Source organism: Amblyomma americanum, chromosome 2 (assembly GCF_052857255.1).
Source record: "Amblyomma americanum isolate KBUSLIRL-KWMA chromosome 2, ASM5285725v1, whole genome shotgun sequence".
Classification (NCBI taxonomy): domain Eukaryota; kingdom Metazoa; phylum Arthropoda; class Arachnida; order Ixodida; family Ixodidae; genus Amblyomma; species Amblyomma americanum.
In genome coordinates this window covers 22,879,219-22,898,038 of record NC_135498.1, presented here as the reverse complement: position 1 = coordinate 22,898,038, position 18,820 = coordinate 22,879,219, and the positions used below count along the sequence as shown (strand labels likewise).

At 50.5% G+C, this 18,820-nt stretch overlaps 1 protein-coding gene across 5 annotated transcripts in view; it reads left to right on the top strand.

The window, feature by feature from the left end:
• Positions 1–18,820, top strand: part of LOC144120761 (uncharacterized) — a 560,558-nt gene that overhangs the window by 177,442 nt on the left and 364,296 nt on the right. The gene's annotated exons all lie outside the window — the stretch shown is intronic.

Genomic DNA, 18,820 nt, shown 5'->3' with positions numbered 1-18,820 from the left:
CGGCAGTTAAGCACTGCGCCACTGTACGGGCAGGGACATTTTCATTTTCGTTCTTTTTAATGTCCCACAATAACTTTTTTGTCCTGCGATGACAGGTGCTGCCACCGGTTGGGATTGTGCAACTCGTGTCGCTCTTCCCGGGCAACCTCGCGACCAATCATTAATTTAACTGCCACCTGCCATGGTGGTCAGTTTGCTCACACTCCGGTGACCAGGTTGTGATGGCGCCACAAGGTCACGTGAACTAGAGGCCACGTGACCTTGTGGCGCCATTAGCTACAGCTGGCGCGACACTCCTTCGAACTTACCCCGAGCTTACCCCAGTTACTTTGCACTAAAAGGTAAGATCTTAGCGTGCCAGTACGCAAATGTACGGGGTCGGTCAAAAGTTCCCAGGCCACACGGTCTGATTTTGAGCCCTGTAGTCAGGTACTTACAAAGCACCTGAAGCCCAAAATCGCTATAGAGGAAATGAGAAGTATCAGTCTCACCTCTGAGAGTCATTATAGCGTTATTACTCTCGTAAGTGGCAGGATATGCCACTGAAAAGCAGACCTTGTGGCCTGGGAACTTTTGAGCAACCCTGTACCCTGTGGCGCACACCCGTCGCCCATCCCGGACCACCCTACACGCGGTTCGGTCTCATCCCATTCGGTGTCGCATCTGCATGAGAACGCTCTCCGCTGCCGAGAGTACAGCGAGCGATAAGACGCGATGGCAGCAGCGGAGATGCATCGTGGGAGACGACGGGCCCGTCGGAGGCCGAGAGAGTGAATCCACTCCGCTTCATTCTGCGCTCTTTTTTTTTTTTCATCGTCCCCCGTTTATTTGGAGAAAAAGCCCGTACTTTCTCCTTCCGTCTCCCTTGCATGGCCCAGCTACCGTCACGCTTCTCTCTCTCTCTCTCTCTTTCTCTGCCTTACCGATTTCGCGGCGCTTTCGCTCTCGCATCTGGCTGTATGCCTTTCCCCCTCGGTTTTACGCCGTCCGCGCTTTTTTGTCGCCCGCTTGACTCCTGCGCGCCGCCGCCGGTATTTGTGTGCTCAGATTCTGCGCGCAGCCCGAGCCGCCGCCTTTTTCATCTGATGCGTAACCCGTCTTCCATTTTGGGACGTCACGACAAGGTTGACGTACCCTTGTAGCTCCCCTTCTTTTCTGTCTGTTTACTTGTGCGTGCATGTGTTGCGGCAAGGGAGAAGCATCGTAGAAAAGCTTTCGAGGGGGGGTAAGGTCTTTTGATACGCACTTCTTATCGGGAGCTCCCCGGAGGCATAAAATTCTTCGCGCCTGGATTTATGGGTGTGAGGGCGGGTTTGTCTATACGTCGTCGTGCGCGTCGTCGCATATGGCGTGTTCTCTCTTGTTGTTAGACGAACGAAAGCGCCCGGGTTGCTGCCGCCGTCGTCCCGTCTGTTGCTGGCGGTGACGATGACGTCCCCCGACCTTTTGCATGCTTGTCAGAGAGATGAAGCGATACCGGTAATGTTTTGGGTGGCTTCTGAAGCAGCTCCCCGGAGAGGTGCTTCCGCGCTTTCTCGCGTCTTCCAAGAGGTAACGACAGTCGGGAGGTGACCCTGAAGGCCCGGAGAAACGCCGGTAGAAGAAGACTGAGACCTCCGCTGCATTTGCAAGACCCGCCGCCACATGGAAGTCCGTCGATTATATGTACACAGTCGAATCTCGTTATAACGAAATAGTTTATTACAAAATAATGGATATAACGAAGGAAGGGCGATCCCCGTTGGAAAGCTTGGCCACCATGGGCTATAGCGAAGCTACGGTTATAACGAACTAATCTTCGGGCCCCTTCAACTGCGTTATGACGAGGTTCAAGTGTTAGTATAAAGCTTGCTGGTTTATTTGATGAAAATCGCAGTGAAAGCTGGGTACTTATGAAAATGGGGACACGTTTTTCTCTTGCGCTACAGAATGAACGCCTCGCTGCTCCACAGTCTCCTCCGAACCGGTCATGAATATTTATGAAGAGGACACATGCTGTCAGAGTGTAGACACCTGTTCAGTACACCGGTGCTCATGAAAAGGGCTTTAATTTGTGAACGCAGGATATTTTGTCCTGGTTCTCATTTCCAACGACATAGCTCGGTAATGCAAAGCAGAGCAGCCCACCGAATTGTAAGCAAGCTGCCCACTATGGCAGGTGACAGTTAAATTAATGATTGGTCGCTCGGGAGGAGCAACCTGGGTCGCACAACCCCAACCGTTGGCAGCACCTGCCATCGCAGAACAGTGGCACATCGCTTAACCGCTGCACCACTGCGCCAGGAGGAGTACTAGGACTCCTAGGGATCTATGAATTAAGTAGAGAATGACAAATTCCGCATATACTGGCATTAACCCATTAACGGTGTCGTGTCATGTCATTAAGGCGGAGCTTGAGTGTCCCTTCCTATTTTTTGACCCTGGTTTGCTTTGAGTGTTTTGCGCCATCTGGTCGTTGTCGGCAATGTCATAAACGGCGATCTGCTTGTTGCTCGCGGAAGAATCGACTGCGTGCTGAGAGCTTAGCAGATGGAAATGTGACCACAACAAATGGCATTCATGACTTGTCATGCATACTTTCACCTAGCTCGGAACAACTGCGGGCTCGTTGGTGCACAGACATCTAGAAAACGTTGCTAACGTCTGACACTAAATGAGAGCTTAAAAATTGTGAACAAAATGATGCGGCGGTGTGTGTGTGTGCGCGTGTGTTTAGTCAAGAACACACAGCACCATGTTGTTCACGTAACCGTTGTAGAAGAATAAAATCGAATACACTAAGCTAAAGGGTGTCTTTCTTATCGAGGGTCGGTAGACCTGAGCGATGATTCTGCGGCCGGAAACTTTGCACTGAGGAAGGGGGGAAGGGAGAAGAAAGAGTGCTATGACTGGTCAAAAGAGAAGTGCCATTATATACAAACATATCACCATGGTTTCTCGTACCGCATGTGGCTCTCAATTGTTGCCCTCTCTGCATAAAAAAGTGAAGTATCCACCCGAACTGTCTCTACGGTCGTGCCTTTATAATACAAGCCCCATTAATATGGTCGACTCGAATTATGGACAGTTTTTCTGGGGACCGAACTTTTACTATGTATTTACACCTCGTTAATATAAAAACGCGCATTCCAGAGAATGGACCAGGTGAAAATGCACGGAGCCGAATAGTACTCATGTATTTTTGTCCCGTTAATACGGACAATGATGAGAACAAAATCCCGAGTGACTCTGGCAGATTTTCCAGCAAAAGGCAGTGGGAGAGTGCGAGGGCCCCAGTAAAGGTCTTTTTGCTTGTTTACGGGTTCATGACTTACAACAGCAACGTGTCTTACCATTTGCCGCATTGCATGAACGGCTACTAAAAAAATTCCTTCTATGTGCTACGTTTAAAACCACATTCAGCAGCTACCTGCAGCCGAGTGACTACGGAGTTCTTAGGATGTGAGCAGTCTTAGCGGAAGATATTTGTCCACTCCAAGAGGCGCATCACGCGTCTCATGGATCGACCACTAGGCGCTCCAAACATGCTAAAATTTGCACCGCATGATGTTAATGACAATGGCGACACGAATAACGTTATCTAGAACTTGCACGATTGTTCGGTTTCCACTTCACTGCCCGCCGCTATGGAGAGAAGCGGTCCGTAATTATAAAGCTTTTTTTTTCATATTTGTTTTTGGTTTTCTTCATGATTCATTATTACAGACGACTCGCTTTATGGAGACTTTTGCTCAGGAACCAAACTGCCTATATTAACGAGGCGCGACTGTATGCGTGCTGTGTTAAGAGGATTCGCACAACATCAAGCATCGGAAAACAGCGTCCACTGGAAGTAAGATTCAAAGTCGGAATATCGGAAAAGCCGCGGTAAGATCTTCACTCATATAACTGCAGTTCAAGCTCATGCCGCTACTTAGCACTACACATGCCCTCCCAGGCATCCGTACACTGCGTTCGTGGGCTCCTCGCCCACCTGGTCCTCCGAGGCACGCGCCGTCGGGACGCCACCGCTATGTCCCCCGCTCCGATCCGTTGCAAATGCGCCCGGTACAGGGGAGGTCCGACACCCCTCTCGACCCCGTTATCACCGCCGTCTCGGAGAGGAGCGCCTTTTCTTCTTGGGTGGTGGCTATGTTTAGAAGCGCGCCTTCTTCTCTGACTGCATGCCCGGCCGTCTGGAAACAGTGCTCTTGAGCCACAAACACACGCGCGCCCCGCGTCGGATGCTTTGGGGCACGCGATCGCATCTCGGAACCCTGCGCGCACGAGCCATGGACCTCCGCCTCTGTTGCACCTTCTGGTCACGGGTTACACACAAAAGGGGTAGTGAGCTGACGGCATGGCCCTAGCGGGTTGGAGACGGGGACATCGGATTCCCTCGCGTTGTCTGTGGTCCCCACGCGAGTTCCCGAACGGTGCTCAGCCCCGTTCCAGTCGCCGCCGCTGCCAGCTATGCCGCCACTCTTTCCTGCGTCCTTCCGCGGCGGCCCTCTTGGAGAAGATGAATGGATTGTCACCGTGATGGAGTCGCGGAACGCGGTCGCCAAAGGGTGGCGCGCATATCGCTGAAAATGAATTGTGCTCAGGCTGGAAGGAATCACGGGTGGAGCAGTACTGGAAGGAGGGCGACGCCGGTCGCGGAACGAAGCGGGTATCACATTTTGCTCACCCCCATCGTCCCGCCGTAGGTTCACTATCTCTGGCTTTTCTCTTTGCCTCTGTCTCTGAGCTCGCTCGGCGAGCACGTTGCGAGGCAGATTGTGGTCGTTCATCAAGTTTCGGTCGGGATCCACCCTCAGGGCTGTGATTCGTTGAAATGAGGTATCGTTATCAACGTCACAGTGGCGGAGGAAGACGCATCAAACGGTCGTATCAGTGTAGTTCCAAAGAATTGACCCTTCTATAAATGTCACCAAAGAGCAGTAAATAAACCGGCCTTCTAAGTGGAGGTGGCGCGTAGTTACTCATTTTTCGAAATAAGCCCGTCAGATTAATCATCAAATTTAAGGAGCTAAGCTTCGGGGCTTTGAACGGAGTAAGGTTGAACTTTCGCGAATTAGTCGTTGCACCCATCACTCAGCCAGTCAGATGCAGGCTCCGCACTACGCGACAGCGTATACAAGCTCGTTCGGCCGAAAAGCGGTCGGCGTAGTAGTTAGTAGTCGGCACAGCGTGTCGGAAATAATCGGGGGCTGCGTAAAAAAAAAAACGTATGATGGTAATTTGTACTTCTAGTGATTGATAATTGTTTAGTGCGTGATTGGCGATGACGAGTTAATGAAATCATTGTAATTAATTCATTAACTAAAGAAATGAAAATTGGAAAAGGTGGTTCAGAAGTGTCAAAATACTCAGAATGAAAAGCGAATGCTTGATGATGCTAACAAAGAAAATGTATAGTGTGTAATTGATCAGTTAATTAATTGAAACAATTGAAAAATGAAAACTGCGTTCAAAGGTGTCAAACTGATCAGAATGGAAAGTGTAGCCTACTACGCTATCCCGTTCATACCCTTAAAGGCGAAACTTAAGTGCTCTGTCCAATTTTTCCCGTGTACCTGTGGTCGAGGAGTGTACCCGCATGCCGCGCTTTGAATAAGGGATTTAACAGCCAATTTCCGATGTGACCTGCTAAACGTGACGACATCCGTCCTTCGCACCGTTCAACGGAAGCCGGAGCCCGCCGCTTCGTATGACCACGCTTCCCGAGATGGCGGCTTGGCATCCGATACGATGGGACCGAGTTGTTTTCGCCCCTTTGTGCTCCCTCGTCATCGTCGCATCATCGGCACGAAGCGCGGAGGATCCGTGCTCGTGGTTTGTCGGCGGTGCGAAGAAGAGGGGGATGAAGCTGAGGGCCCGTCACAAGTGGCGCAGTCTACAGGACACAGCCGAATAAGAAGACGAGGAGAAGGGAGCCCAAGAGCCGAGCGGCGAAAAAGCCGGCAGTTGGCGTTGGTGGCTGCCTTCGTCTTGCCTCTCCCCTCCTCACTTTCGCCGTGCGCGCGGTTTGTGGTGTTCGTGGCGTCACATTGAAAAGGCCTTGACTGCGCGCAGCAACATCGCTGTCGGGAGAAGAAGGCCCGACTTCCGACGCCGGCAGCAGTGTATTCGACGGCACCACTCGAGTATCGGCGGGGAGCCTGACGTCTGCTCAAAGGACGGACGACGGGTCGTCTTCTTGGAGGAGGGGGTGGGGGTGGGGGGGGGGGGGGGGGCGATGCCACGGCCGCCGCTCTCGGTGGGAAAGAGAAGAATTCGCCTAAAAGGAGCTGAAACGCCCTGTGTTGATGGCCTTTCAGCCCATCCCCCTCCCCCCTGCCCCCTTCGCCTTTTTCGCGTCTACGTCACGTAGTTTCTTTATGCCGTAAGCGGCTGCTGCTGACTGCTACTCTGCGTTGGCGCCGCGCGGCGCGCAGCGGTGAGTCTCGTCGACGTGTCCGATCAAAGTGGACGACGCTTCGGAGACCGCCTCTTCTCTTCGCAAGTGGTTTCGGCGGCGTGGCGTCAGCAGTGCTTCTCCATCGCCCCATCCTTCTCTCTCCCTCCTCTCGGCTCCTTCCCTCTTGGTCGACGCGTCGTCGTCGTCTTTCGAGCACATTCCCCCGGGCCGCAGTCTTCCAAATGTCTCGTTCGTGTTGTTGTTTTTTTCTTTACGCTTATTTTTCCGGCTGTTTCCAGCACTGCGCGTTTTCTATTTTCCCGTGCGCTGGCTTCTTTTGACTGCCGCCGGGCTGCTTTTGGGTTGCCGAAAATGTGCCGTAATATACGTGGCACCCCGCGTCAAATACGACCACTTTGGTGTTACCGCGGTCGGCTACATTCCGCCCCCTCCCCAGCTTTCTCTGGGCTCCGCGCTGCCCCCCCCCCTCCCTCCGCCTCCTATTTATTTCCATCTTCCTCCCCCCTTGTCGTAGTTGCTTTGAGAATACATGCGCCTCTGCTGACGACCTATAGCTACACAGGAACAGGTTTTTTTTCGATCCAGAACAAGATTTAACGAGACGCACTTCAGGCAGGAATCCCAACTATTTCCTTCAATAGCTACGTCATGCCTGCGATCTGTTTTTTATCACTCCTTTGTGTGTTTTTGTTAATTTTTATTCATTGAACCGCGCACACAGCTTAGTTGCATGCATTTAGCAGTCACGCCTTGAAAACGTGCGTGGCGCTTTCGAGTGTGCTTTTGTGTGCTTCAAACGTCATGGCCGCCTCCTTTTCCACTGCATCATTGCTCTAGGCGCTCCGCTCCGCTTTGTTTATGGGGAAAAGTTCATCGTGCCATCGTGCGAGTCCAGTTTTCTTTCCCCAGGATTCCATCTTGGAAGGAAACCACAAGTTGTATTCGGGCACCGGGCGCTGTCGCGAAACTTTGGCTTGCGCAGTGGCGGCCAATCCATCACTATTACGTGACAGCCGCATCAAGCGCTCGCATGCAGAAACAAACTCCGAAGGTAGCAGCGCGGCTTCAATCTATACAGCCTCCGAAGGAGCGAACCGAAAAATCAAACGCACGCACGTACGAACGCACAGACGCTCAAATGAGAGCGAACGGCGACTTTCTGGCCGTCCGCCGCTTCTCCCGCTGGCCGAGTCGCACGTTACGCTGCTCGCTTTCCGCTTCCAAGGCTGCCGCGGAAAAGCATGCCCTTCTGAGCCGAAAATGAGAAAGCCCATGCGTTTGATGGATGAGCGCACGGCCGTGGTTCCCAAGGAGCCAGAGCGTCCAGCTCCTCAGTGCGTCGAATGCGAATGGCTTCGCGGTCCAGTCGCTCTTCGAGTGTTGGAGATCGTGGATTCTCTCTTGAACGGCCGCAGCTCCCACAAAAGGGTCGTGAGCACTCCTCCTCGACACACGCCTCTTGTGTTCTTCTCTCCTATTTTCTTTTTTTTTTCGTAGGAATTTATTCGCCTAGCGCGCGCATATATCAGGAGCTGCGTTACCCAATGTTCCCGGTAATAGACTTTCCTTCCATCTCGGCAGTGGTGGCTGTAGTCTGTAATATGTGTCAGACTGAAGGTAAAAAGGTCACGCCTACTTCGCGTGTGTTTTTGCCCCTCCTGTTGTACGCTTTTATGCACCTGCATCTGCCGTCTTATTCTGGACTACAAGCCTTATCCGGTCCACTTCGCGCGCTTGTAAGATTCGATGCATAATGTTGCTTCCATCATTTAACGTCGGAACTGGTGTAGTCACAGCCTATACTTTTGGTACACTGCCAAACTTATTTTTCTTTTCCCGTGCCGCCGCGGTGGCTCAGTGGTTATGGCGCTCGGCTGCTGGCCCGAAAGACACGGGTTCGATCCCGGCCGCGGCGGTCGAATTTCGATGGAGGAGAAATTCTAGAGGCCCGTGTGCTGTGCGATGTCAGTGCACATTAAAGAACCCCAGGTGGTCGAAATTTCCGGAGCCCTTCACTGCGGCGTCTCTCATAGTCTGAGTCGCTTTGGGACGTTAAACCCGCATAAACTAAACTAAACTTCTTTTTCCGTCACATTAGTTATGTATGTTCACCACTGTTTCGAAACTTCGATTGCAAAATGTATGGTCGCTGTTTTATCTCTCGCCCCTCTGACGCAAGTCATGTTTTGGTGTTTCACAACTTTTTCCCGTTGGCCTGTTGTTGGTGTACATCAAAACAACCCGCCTAACAATGCAAGTCTAGTGTTTTTGTCCATTTGCACTTGTTTGATTGCATACTCACGGAAGTTCAAGGCGGAATGCACGCCAGACATGTTCCTACATCGCAGAGACGCCGCTTCCCTCTGTGATAGCAGAGCTCATTGCCATTCGTGACGGCTTGTCCATTTTAGAGGACCTCCTCTGTATTCCACCACCGAACCGTATTCCCTCCCCTATATACCGACTCAACACAAGCAGTAAGGGCTCTACGGCGCGTAGCCTATCCACTGGGCATTGTTGTCGATGTGTGTGCACCATCGTGAAATCATATCCATGCCCTGTCCGAGTTGTGTGGGCTCGACGCAGTACACACCATCTTAGAGAAGCGTACAGTGCGTCCCATCCACTGCAAGTGCCATACCCGCTTCCTCTACTGAAATTATCCAGAAGAAACGCCATACACACTGCTTAAAAAGGAATTTCTCCGCCGCTTCACGCGTGTTTTAATTCCACCGCGTGGATCAAACCTTCCCGTCGATTTAACTCGCCCTGAGGAGGTGGTGTTGAGGATAATCCGGATGGATGCTGCGCTGACGCCTGCGGTCAGGGCCTCCTGGACATCACAGACCCCGCTTCATAACTGTCTCTTCTTCCGCGATTCTGCTACAGAGGCGACGTTACCTCACTTTATGCTGACTCACCCCGGACTTCGGGAGGCACGCAAGCGACACCTCGGCATTCAGGGTTCCCACCCCAGCCGACCAGCGGACACTCCAATCTGGACCCGTGGGCCCCGATAATGGGCTTTGTTGGCATTCATAGCCGACACCGGCCTTCACATATACCTATAACCCTATTATGCCGAATAGCATATTTGGACAATAAAATAAAAAAACATTACTGTGCAAGGCTCCTATACAGACCCGTGCCTTCAACCTTTCATTTCGTTCTGGTCTAGTTTCATTTTGCCCGATTATTTATATATATTTTTGAGCTTGAATGTCGTATACTGACGGGCTGAAGTACAAACTTCGGCTGCAGTCGGGCCGTTTGCTTTGCCCGTTGAGCTAAGATGCCCTCCATAAGAGCTCGTTTAGCCACTTACGGAGTGCTACCAAAAGAACGGCTTGCTCCGGAACTCCCAGATCAAACGGCGAATAGCGGTCCCGCGAGGCTACCAGGCCGCGCCTGGCTCTTCTTCCGCCGAGTCAGCAACTTCGTGCAAACACTGCCCATAAAAGCGGGCGTCCGCGAGCAACCTGTCTTGCCGCGGAAAGAATACACCTTCGCAGGCGCGATGTGGGGAAACTCAAACTTCCGGGCAGGAAGCATTTCCTCCTCCCCTCGCTGAGCACACAAGAGCGGGCACGTTCGCTCCAACTTTTTAACGATGATCGAAAAGCGTCAGCGTTGTCGACGCGAACGACAACAAAGTAGGCGCCGACGAAGCAACGGTGTATACGGCTGCGGAAGCAGTTCATCAAACGTGCTGGGCCTCCGTCTATCGGCAGAGCCAGGCGGGCACTGGCATTTACTCGTACGGGAAAATTCGTTTCGTCCCACAGAAACGGTGTTGAGCGACGTCGCGGTCGAGACTGCGAAGCAGGGCGCAAGGAGGTGCCGAACGTGTTTGCCCTGCAGGGCGAATATAATTTCGCTTCGCGCCGTTTCGGCATTTGGGCGTGCGAGCTTTCCTTTCGAGACGCGCGCGTTGTTCAATCACGACTTCGCGCTTGCGCTTGTCTTGCTTTTGGCTACCGAATTGTAAAAAGGTTTGCCGACGTCCGCTAGCCCGTATATATGCGTTAGACCCCCCCCCCCCCCCCCCCCTTCCCATTCGCACGCGGCTTCCGCCAGCCGGAGTTGTCAAGTAACGCGACATAAGGCTATATATCTCGTTTATGGCCAGACGTCTTCTCGAGGCAAGGCTTTAGAGACAAGCCGCCTGATTTTTTTCTCTTCACCCCACCCCCTTTCCTGTGTTGTCGGACGCGCATTGGCTTTTGAGGAGACTGTAACTGAAATATCTCTCCGGACCATACAGCCCCAGAGGCGCGCCCTTAATTGCCACCACTCCGGCAGGGATCGGGTCGGCGACCTTCTACGAGTGAGACAAAAACAAACAAAAAACAAAAAGCTATGCGCGCAATAAACAAAGCAAGGCAAAGAGGATACAGAATAAGGCTCATAGTTTCCTGCGCGTGTTCAACTCGGGGTGCTTTATTATTTTTTTGCTTGTTTCTCTAAGAACACAAGTTCGCGTAATTCCAGACATGCATCGCGCCGTCTCAACGCAACAGCGTTCAGAACGCGAAGCGCGGCAATGTGTGTTTCTTTTTTTTGCTGTACGCGTCGACTTGGTCGTCACTCCATCTTTCCTCCCTTTTCTTTTTCGTCCCTAATTGCTCGCTTTCCTGAACACCTCGTCCTCCCGGACCCCTTTCCACATCATCGTCACCGCCGAGACCACAGACGCATACATACCCCCGCGTCGAGACGACGTCAGAGTCGCGCAAACACAGCGCCACGACGCCGCCTCTCCCAGACGCTCGCGCGCGCGCGTCACATCTGTCTTTCTGTCGCGCATCTTTCTCGTTCCCTCCCTCTCCTTGTCCTAAGCGGTCGCGGCATCCGAGCAAAAATTTCCCTCGCGAAATTTCGCCTTTCCTCTCTCTCTCCTTCCTATCTTCTTTCCCCCCCTTTCTTTCCATTCTCGGCGTCTTCTCGTTCGCTTTCCTGCTGGCGTCTCGAGGCGTGGAATGAATGCCACTCCGGCGCCGTCGCCCCGTATTCGCTCGGTCCCACGGTCTTAATTAGCGGGCCGATTCAGCGTTACGCCTTTCTTCCTCTTTCTGCGCTCTCTGTCGGCTCCGTTCATTTTCGGGGCCACGTTTGTGGGCTCCGGAAAAGTAATACCCAAGTGTGTTGTTGCCGCCGCTGATATCTGGATCGGTCCTCTCTATAGCGGGGAAATAGAAAGCACACTTCACAAATGAGCAGATTGCGTCTAAGCGGAATTTAAATATTCGATAGCGATGCGTAGAAAACGATCGACCCCTGTAAGACTGCTTGCTGTAGTCTGTCCGCGAACGAGAATACCGGGCAGGACATTGGCGAGAAAGGTTTTTATCTTGTTAACTTCGTTGGGTTATTAGTCTTCCTTGTCGCTTCGCGACTACTACTAGGCAGGAGAAAAATAAACACATCGGGTATATATAGCTTCAGTATCGGTGGGAAACCGATAACCTGTTTTATTCGTACCCGTGCCTTTGAGAACAAGTGGTTTGCGTGTTACTTGAGTGCCTGCGTAAAGGAGTATACGATTCGACATTATTGTGTCTGATGATCTATTTTGTTCTTACGAACGGAGATGTTGACCGAGACCGGAAGGAGCGCTTCGTGTGAACTGTCTCCATACAAGTGCGCGAGTGGATGTCGTCGCTCGTATACCGACAACAATCGGCGCTATAAGCTTGAATTTGGCTGATAATACGGTAGCAAACTTTCGGATATCTGACATTAAGGACGGGTTTGTGATAATATTGCCAGAGACAAACGTCGCAAGGAGCAAGACAGCCGTTTGCAGGCACGAGGCTCGTCGAACAGCCGCGCTCATTCGAGAAGACGCTAGGCCACGCGCTAAGATATGCAGCTAGGCCGCATGGTGGCGCCGGCAGTCTGCAGAGCGTGAGCAATGCGGCATCATCACGTGGAACTTGTCGGGCTAGTTGACTTATTATAGATGCGAAGGAAAACACTCCGTGAACGAAACACCCCCTACAAAAATGGTCTATAGACAGTCTATAGACCTCTTACAGACTCTGTTGCCTTCCTATGGATATTTATTTTTGTCTATTTAGACTCTATAGAATGTCTATAGACAAAACTCTACAAAAAGCGTACGACCATAAATCTATAGATTGTCTATAGGCTCTCTATAGGATTTGTATACCTCTAGACTACTCTGGGGTCCGTCTACAGAGAATCTATAGACTTTATTGACGGAAGTCTATGAACTGTCTACATACAGACTGTATAAAGAAATTTTTGTAAGGGATGGACGGGGAAAGGGCGAGTACGCGCACAAACGCAGCAAGCAGGCAGATAGCACGCCCTTTATTGTTCGAACGCGCACTCTAAACAGAAAGGAGTAAAAAGAGAGTAAGCTGTCCTCCCTTTTAGAAAAGGGTGTGCGCTAGGGGAGAGTTTACTCCCTTTTTACTCCCATATAGGAGTATTCGTGTTTAGAGTCTATGCGCCTGCAGAATTTGGGGGAGCAAGCATGGCGGTGACGTATGTGACGCACGCACACACACTGCAACTTCTGAGTGGGAACGCTGAGGTGGTTTAATGACACTATGACTTTAATTACACTCTGTCTTTAATGACACCCGGACTCTAATGACACTCTGGATCGAGCATTCTGAACGAACCCTGGTGCGTGCCCTGATTCCAGAACATGCTCACGATATCGCGGCAAGCGGACAGCGGAATAAAGCGCGCTCGACGCTTTGAAAACATTGGAATGGCGACAGTGCTTCCGAACGGATAGCACAAAAGCAAACACAAAACAAGCACATCTCGGTGATATTGTTTGATCTCACAGCATTTAGCGTGCAAACGAAACAGAACAAAGTTCTTAAGAAGAGACGCGGCATACAGGATTCCTAATTTGGTCGTAATTTTTTTTTTTCAATTTTTCAGATCTGTCATTTATGATAACATATGTTGTAACAGAAAACTGTGTCGAAGTAGCACATGGTTATCAAATACGTAAATCTTGGAAGGCAGATGCATGCACTACAGAAGAGACACAGAAAAACACGATTGCACTTGTAATTGAATATTTCATGCATCGCGGATTCCGCAGCTTTATTCCGACGACGGAGCCCCGCCGTATTAGTATCATTATGCGTCACCTTGAAGAGGAGCGATCAGGGCTTCCGCTGGTTGCGATGCCGCATTTATATGACCAAAAACAAAAGCTAACGAGTGGATAAACTGAATTGTTGTGAAATAAACATTACGATTGATTTTCTCATCTTTCACTTTTTCTGGAATTGCTACCACTCCTACCTTCGGCATTTAATAATGATCGACAGTCGAATTATTCAATTTTCTCCGTATGAACCCTGAGCCGTTGAGGACTGCGATAACGATCTCGACTTTTTTATGTAATAGTTTCCGAAAGTTATTTTTGTAGGAAACGTTTTCATGTGAACTTGCATGTTGGCGTTTAAATTTTATTTGCATGAGTATTGGACTTAAAGACACAGGACTAATAGCTTTATTGCAAAAATGGTTGCTTTGTGAACATGCTGATATAAAAAAAATGTGCATTTCCGCCTTAAATATTTAATGCCTTGCGATTACTTTACACGGATGTTCATTGTTATTACTCAGGAACTATAGCAGCTAGCTCAAAATAAAACGCAATTTTTGAAATCTGCCTAAATTTACATAAAAGTGGAGAATTTGGTTACATTTCATGCCTATATAACAAAATAGCTTCAGTTGCATACATTTGCGGAGCACGCTGTGATGAAGTTAACTGCTGCATCGTAACCGCCACACGAAGATGGTAACAAAAAAATTCAAACAGCGCTAGACAACCGGACCAGAAAGAGGAGGAGACAAACACGGTCTGGTCCTGTTGTCTAGCGCTGTTTGAATTTTTTTGTTACCATGGAACACCAACTCGCCCAATTCGCTGTCCTTCTACACGAAGATGATCAACTCAAATTTGCGTTTGGGCTAGTTGGTTCATACTATGCTTCTATCTCTGAATAGCCGGTCCTTGTATTGGTCACGACATCTGCCTGCCGCCTCCCTAACCATGGCCAGCTTCTGCAGTCTGTTGGACGACGGTTCGTAGGAAAACTTTGGTCCTTTATGTATAGGACATTCTGGACGTCGCTTGGCAAGGTGGCCCCTCCGAGAAGAGTGACAGAGTATTGGCCCACGTTTTTTATCGTCGCTGGGAGGAGATGTCGTGGACATTGCCACAAAAAACTCTGTGGTTTGGGCAGCCAGCTTCTTGAAGTTTTGGGATCTTCGGTGTTCCATGCAGCCAGGCTCTTCTTGATAAGCGACACGTGTGAGGCAGTCTTGGTGCAGCCCCCTCCCCCCCCCCCCCTTCCTTAATTGTCTCCAGTATTCGAATTTCAGTATCATTCCCATGCGTCTAGCGTGCCCTCGGGAAGGCTCCAAGGCCCCAGACAGAGCTTTGAACCTCGAGCGGGGATAATCCTCTTCTTCAAGCAGAATGACAGCACCCACAACTGACAAGTGGTTATGGTTATCAGGTTAACCAATGTAATGACAGACTTGTGCCTCTGCGGTCGACATAGAAATGCGCTCGTCCTCCCATCAGTGTTTCTGCTGTTTTGTTTGCCGTATATTGAGTTGCCCTATTAAGATCGAAGATGACCAGTTATGATAGTTGTATTACTGGGAGATTATGTGCGTGGAAAGCGAAGGAAAGGCCTCCGTAGATGACAGCACATGAAGCGATGTGTACTGTTGTATACCTTGGGCAAGTGATAATAATAATAATAATAATAATAATAATAATAATAATAATAATAATAATAATAATAATAATAATAATTGGTTTTTGGGGAAAGGAAATGGCGCAGTATCTGTCTCATACATTGGCGGACACCTGAACCGCGCCGTAAGAAAAGTGATAAAGAAGGGAGTGAAAGAAGAAAGGAAGAAAGAGGTGCCGTAGTGGAAGGCTGCGGAATAATTTCGACCACCTGTGGATCTTTAACGTGCACTGACATCGCACAGCACATAAGGCGCCCGTGTGCTGTGCGATGTCAGTGCACGTGACGCACTTGGGCAAGTGACGAACTTCAGTTATTGTAACACGGCTCGACGCAGCACGACGTCACGTATAATCAAATAATACAACAGCACTGCCCGTTATGACTTGCCCTACGCTTGAACGCAAATCGTGAGCAGAATATTTGTGCTTATTTTCTATGGGAGTCTATAAAAAAAAAAAAAAACTTGGCGCCCGGCGCTATTTCTTTCGCGCAGTTGCATACGCTGAAAGCCGGTAAGAAAAATAAATAAAAGTCGTAGCGCGTACGCAAAACGGCGAAATGCGAATCGTTGCGTGAAGCAGCTGAGCTGTCAGTTTCCGCCTGTGGCTGGTCGTGAGACTCGACAATGAATTCCGCGAAGAAAACTTCCTTTTTCCCAACGCGCGCACCGAGCGCCTACAACCCGTTGACAGGTTCTCCCAACTGCGATCACGAGCTCACCGCTTTCAACACCTTTTCACGAAAAGTGTTGAAGACTGGCGCAGTGATCGCATAGAACTCTTTAGAGGTATACGCTCCAGGCTAGTCGTAAATAACCGCTGCAATACCTCGGACGAAAAAAAGGAAATTAAATAAAATGGCGAAGCCAGGCCTCAGAGGATCGCCGCCCAGAAGGAAGGTACGTCGGTGGCAAGAAAAAAAATGGTGAAAAAAAAGATTTAGAGAAAGAACTAGTCTTTGAACTCTGGAGTACGTGAAAGCTCAGAGAACACGTTTAAACCACGCTGGTTTGCGGTCAAACTCACGACAGCAAAAAAATGCACCACAAACAGTTGCCTGTTTAGCTTTGACATCCGATGTAATAATGTTCGTGCCTACGGGATCAGATCTACTTTATCAACACTCACGCAGTAGTGGAACAGATTTTACAGTTGTTCCTGTACAACAAATACGTCAACTGTTCTTATGAACAGTTTGTCCATGTTTTCATTAGAGCTTTTTACATGATGCACCTCGATTTTCTTCGTGCTTCGACTTAAATTACATTGAATTTTTTATTTATTGATGTAAATAATTCAATCGGTTGATTTATCCTGTGCTGCCAAATGCCGTCAGTATGGGGCCAGTTGCCCCGCCAAGCTGCTCTCCGAAGCAGATTTTTCGCGGCAGCTACTATCCTCGTTATTATTGTTATCCTTGTTATTATTGCTATTATAAACTCATTGTTATTATTTTTATCTTGCTGCCACTTCAGGCATAAGGGCACTTGCCGCCTCTGAGGTGCATTTGTGTGATTTACCTAACGAATTGTCAGAACCGAAAGTGTATGGTGCCTGCAGTTCAGTCGAAGCTCGCGTTGTGTACCACGTGAGCTTCGACTAAACTGCATCTCAGCACCAAGTTTTCAGCCTTTTCGATAAGCAGAATCACGGCGGATCCAAATCGGAAAACCGACATGGCAGCAGATGATATCTGTCTCCCCTTCGTAGCGACACTTGTCGCGGCCTTGTCGTTGCGGTGCGATATAGTTTAACTCAATCTCGCGTGGTATACGCCATTCTGACCCCGACAGTGCATTTCACACTGAGAGCAGTTTCCTGCGCGAACGATCCCAATCTGCCCAAGAGTGACCTCATTTTACAGGACGTGGTCTATCTTGAACCGATTTTCAATGCACCAACTTTCGCGAACTGCGTTGCGCGGTCAGGCTTATATCACGTCGCGCTCACTTCGGCCGTTTGCTCTATAACGTTCAGCTGTCCTGGTTTAAAGTTTTGTACTCGTTTTCTTGTTGAACGCCTCGTGCTGCAGTGCACTGCTCTTGACTTGCGTTATCTAAGGCGAAGTCTTCGAGCTCGCGCTTTAGTTGATAGCAGCCGAGTGAGTGGCTTCGCGTCCGTTGGTATGCTGGCAGGAAAAGTAAGCTCCGCGTTATAGCTCGTCTTATCTTGGACACTTTCGTGCTTGTCGGTATAAGGTGGCCAACCTCAAACTCGGTTCCGGTAGCCGTAGAACCCTCTCGCTCCTACCGCGCGCATAGCAATTGAAGCATTGAGACAAATAAACACTGCAAGAAAGAACGAAAGAAAACAATGAAGTAAAATGTGTTTGAAATAAAACGGGTGTGGCAGGGAGAGGAGTCCGAAATGAAATCAGAAATGCAAGCCAAGGCTCAGACGAGAAAGAACGTTGGGAAGAATTAATAATGTTAAAGAACAAGCGGCCAAATAAAAATAAGCAGTGAGCGCAAAGCCGGGGAGGGGTGGGGTGGGGTGAAATTAGGGGAGGCAAGAGGTAAAGCGAAGGGGAAAGGGCCTCCCATTTGGGGGAGAGTGAGGGCCTCAGGAACGGGTGAGCGGGAAGGAAACGCCGGAGGGGAAGGGTTAGTGGAAACGGTTCCTTCCGTTGCTCTCCACCTCCTGTTTCTCTCTCTCTCTCTGTCGCTACCTCTTCTGGCGTGTGTGTTTTATATCGTACTATTTTTTTTTACTTTATTGGCGTTTCGTCGTTTCTATTTTTTGTACTGCTTCCTCGGTATGGTTAGGAAAGGGTTCCCGTTCCCTCCCCCTTTTTTTTTTACCTTCCCTACTCTACCCGGGAGGAGGCTTAATATTCGGGAGCCTGGTTCGTCGCAACAACCCCTGGCCGGAGCTCCTCGACTCTGCGTGTTTCGGCGAGCGCGAGTGTGTCCCCCTCTCCCCCCTTCTCCGTGCGCCGTGTCGCGAGCGCGATTCAACCGCGCCGGTGACGATGCAGGGAGCTCCTGGCTCCTCTCGCGACAAGCGCCCTTGTCGGCGACGTTTTCGGAGCGGCACGGCTGCCAGCGACGACTCCACCACTGGCATCGACACCACTCCTTCCGAGTGAAGATAGCCTACTGCACTCAGCCACTCTCCCCGCCGCCTTGTTCATCCCGCGCTGTGTTCCGGCTGAACCGGGCCACTCTGTTTCGCCTCCGACCGTCATTTGGACGTGACAATAACCGTTCCTCCTCCTCCGCGTCCAGGCTTCATTGATGCAGTGAGTGACGTCCACCACTTTCGCACCTGCGTGTTGATCTTCGAGTAGGGAGGAAGCGGTGAGAACTTCATCGTCGAGGAGTCGTGAACTCGAGATTCGTACGCGACTGCTTGTTCACCCCCAGTTGTTCGCTGGGCGTGATGTGTTAGCCCCCGGCGCGCCTTGGAAGAAATGACGGGCAGTGGCGCGGAGCCCTTGGTCACGTGACGCCCCGCACCCGTCATGAGCCTGTCGGCGGCCCGTGACAGACGCGTCGGTGAGCGGATCGCGCACGTCGGCGGCAGCGGTGCGACGACAAAAGAGGCGGCGGAGTCCAACCTGCCGCCGAGGCGACGTCGACTGTCGGCCTCTCGGTGACTGCGCGCGACTTGTGCGGTGGTGCGAGATTCGACGCGTTATATCC